Source organism: Leucopleurus acutus, assembly GCF_964270905.1.
Source record: "Leucopleurus acutus genome assembly, chromosome: 11".
In the NCBI taxonomy this organism is placed as follows: domain Eukaryota; kingdom Metazoa; phylum Chordata; class Mammalia; order Artiodactyla; family Delphinidae; genus Leucopleurus; species Leucopleurus acutus.
This window is the reverse complement of record NC_139152.1, coordinates 53,593,261-53,596,485: the sequence shown is the minus strand read 5'-3', so window position 1 is coordinate 53,596,485 and position 3,225 is coordinate 53,593,261. Positions and strand designations below refer to the sequence as shown.

General features: G+C 38.9%; 1 pseudogene across 1 annotated transcript; it reads right to left on the bottom strand.

Moving 5' to 3' along the window:
- Window positions 1–724: 724 nt before the first annotated feature.
- Window positions 725–1,498, bottom strand: LOC309969275 (large ribosomal subunit protein uL6-like; annotated as a pseudogene). The gene is made up of 2 exons: window positions 993–1,498; window positions 725–805 (listed from the first exon to the last, which is right to left on the bottom strand). The product of its transcript is annotated as a large ribosomal subunit protein uL6-like (transcript).
- Between the last annotated feature and the right edge of the window lie 1,727 nt (window positions 1,499–3,225).

The following is a 3,225-nucleotide window of genomic DNA, read 5'->3' as shown; positions in this document are numbered from 1 at the left end:
CTTCCTTTTCCACTCAAATATGCACATGAGTATCTGACTTCCTCTCCTTTCGTTATATGCTTACCTTCGTCAACTTAGTTTACTCTGACAGCTTTAAATATTATGTCTTTCTTAGCCCTGTATGTTTGAAAAAGGTTTCCAGTTTGCGGATTACTGGTCTACCCTTTTTCTTATGCCTTGAGGGCAGGGACCCTAAACTGGAATCAGATGGCCAGCTGGCTCTTCCACTTGTCTACCTGCCAGAGACCTAACCTCTCTATGCCTCTGTTTCTGCATCTGTAACATGGGGTTAATTGTAGTTCCTACTTCACAGGTGGTTGTGAGGATTAAATAAGAAAATATATGTAAAACACTTCCTGCCTACCTAGGACACAGTAAGTTTACTATAAATGGTGGTGGTTGTTTGGTTGTTACACATCTTCTTTTCTCTCCTTCACTCCCCAAGTTCTATCTCCAGTTTCTGGTAAGATATGCTTAGAAGTAGAAGACCCATAAGAAGTGTTTGTTTTAGTTCTAACATCACATTGATGGCTGATAATAGGAGTGAAAAATTGGTACCCTTGCCCTGAAGATGCTTTGTGCAGTGTTTACTTTTTTTTTTTAAGAAAAAGTCCCAAATCAAAAGAGCTTTTATTGAATCTTTAATATATCACAAATGAGTCTGAAGAATCATCTGGTATCTTTCTGTTTCTGTAGCCAGACCACTCGGATCTTGTTCATCAGCCTACTGAACTGTTCCTTTTTCAGAAACATAGATACCATCCAAAAATTTTCTGATGTCCTTGTTTTTAACTGTTGTGGCTTGCTAAATCAAAGCAGCTGAATTTTTTTTAAAACATCTTTATTGGAGGATAATTGCTTTACAATGTTGTTTTAGTTTCTGCCGTATAACAAAGTGAATCAGCTATATGTATACATATATCCCCATATCCCCTCCCACTTGCGTCTCCCTCCCACCCTCCCTACCCCACCCCTCTAGGTGGTCACAAAACACTGAGCTGATCTCCCCGTGCGATGCAGCAAGCAGCTGAATTTGACACAAGTTCAATATCATTTCTTTCAAGAATCAACTCATCTTTCTGGGCTTGAGATACTGAACAAGCAACGCCTGGCCTCATCTGAGCCCTGCGGATGTATTTTTCACCCCCAAAATTTCAGATTTCAACAAGAGAACCATTCTCCTGAATAACAACGTTGATGGGGAAGTGAGCATACACAGACCTCATCTGTAACGGAAGCCCATTGTAACACCCTTGATCATGTTCTATACATGACTACAGATAGTGTAAACAGTTGCCAGTTCCTTTCTATTTCCCTACCATTTGTCAGCTTGGAGCCTCTTCTTTTTCTTTCCCAGGAGACTGAGCTCTACACTGATGTGATTGAAGCCCCATTGCAGGGTGCCTCTGGGGCCCTTCACAATAACCGTGTGTCCCTTTGGAGTAACGTGGACATTTTTTGGAATGTCGACAGTCTGATTGTTGAGAATGGTCTTCATTCTTGCAGCAGATGTGGCAAAGAGCTCCTTTTTTAAAATTGAATATTGCCTTTAGGTGGGTCAGGCACTTCTAAGTTCTCACAGTAATCCCTACACCCTGTTGTTTTCCACACAGTTACCTGACTGACCCTGGGAGGAAATCAGCTTTCCGCAAGCCTGCTCTACCTACGCTCACTCATCTTTCCCTTATGTACTCCGGGCCTATCACTGCCAGGCACCCTGGCTTCCACTGGCTTTTCCCCTGAGAACATCTTTTTTTATGATAAAATACACATAGTATAAAATTTACCATTTAATCTGTTTTTAAGTGTACAATTCATTGGTATTAAGTACATCCACAATGTGGTGCAACCATCACCATTATCCATTTCCAGAAATTTTCCATTATCTGAAACAGAAACTCTGTCCCAGTTAAACAATAACTCCCCATTCCACCCTCCTCTCAGCCTCCAGTAACCACTGTTTGACTTTCTGTCTCTATGAATTTGCCTATTCTAAGTATACCTCATACAAGTGGAATTAGACAGCGTTCATCCTTCTGTGTCTGGCTTCTTTCACTTAGCATAATCTTTTCAAGGTTGTGGCATGCGTCAGGATTTCATTCATTTTAATGGCTGAATAATATTCTGTTGTATGGATATACCACATATTGTTTATCCATTCATCTATTGATGGACATTTAGGTTGTTCTGCTGAGAATATCTTGAAGCTCACGGTGCTGGCTCATCCAAGTTCTTCAATCTCAGACAAACTTCCCTTCTTGAAACTCCTTTGTACTCTTTGTCTGCCTCAAAGTCATATACTGAGTGATGAAAATATTGGGGAAGGAGGTCGGGAAGGAGCAGAGGAAGAGGTCCCAGACCATGTAAATGTGATGGTGATAGATCTTTAATTTCTTTTTGCAAACAAATGTATGATTTAAAAAAATACTCTTAGTTAACAATTATAATGCTGTAGGTTTCACATGTTTTTTTTTTTTGGTAGCTGATTTCTTGTGTTTTTCAATGCGTTTTGACTGCTACAGATAGCTTTTGTTGTTGTTGTTTGGAAAGTTGGTGGTAGGAGATACCCAGAGCCCCTCAAAGCTGTACTTATGCTGACTTGTGACACCTATTATTTTGTTTGCGATTTAACTTCTGAATTTGGGAGGGTTGCATATCTCATGTCTTTGGCACAGTATATTAAGTTTCTCCAGGGAAGAGACCATTCTATGGTTTGGTGTATCCAGATAAAAAAGCTTATATTTCTTAAAGAACTTGATGCATACTTGGCACTCCTTAAATCGTTTCCTTTTACTTTCTGTTTCTTTTAGCAACATCAACACAATATCATGCAGCTAGTAGGCATGTTGTAGTTGACTATTTACTCCATAGCTTGATTCATCTATGGAGTCTAGCTTTCCAGAGTGCCTGCTTTTTTAAATAAAAATTGACACTAGAATATTTGAAATATTCATCTTCTCTCATAACCACAAACATTCTAATTAGAATACATTCAATACTGATCTTGAGCTATAATACAAAGTTATCCATTTGTATCAGCACTGAGTATAGAAAAAAAATTTCAGGGGCAGAGGATGAAGTTTTTCCTTGCTTTCTCTGTGAGCTGTGCTAGTTTGCATCCCTGGTTTATATAGTAAAATATTTTAGTGCTTATTATAGCATCTTAACTCCCTGAGATTTACCAAGGACAAATGTGATCTTAATATTGTATTGTATTTCATTTCA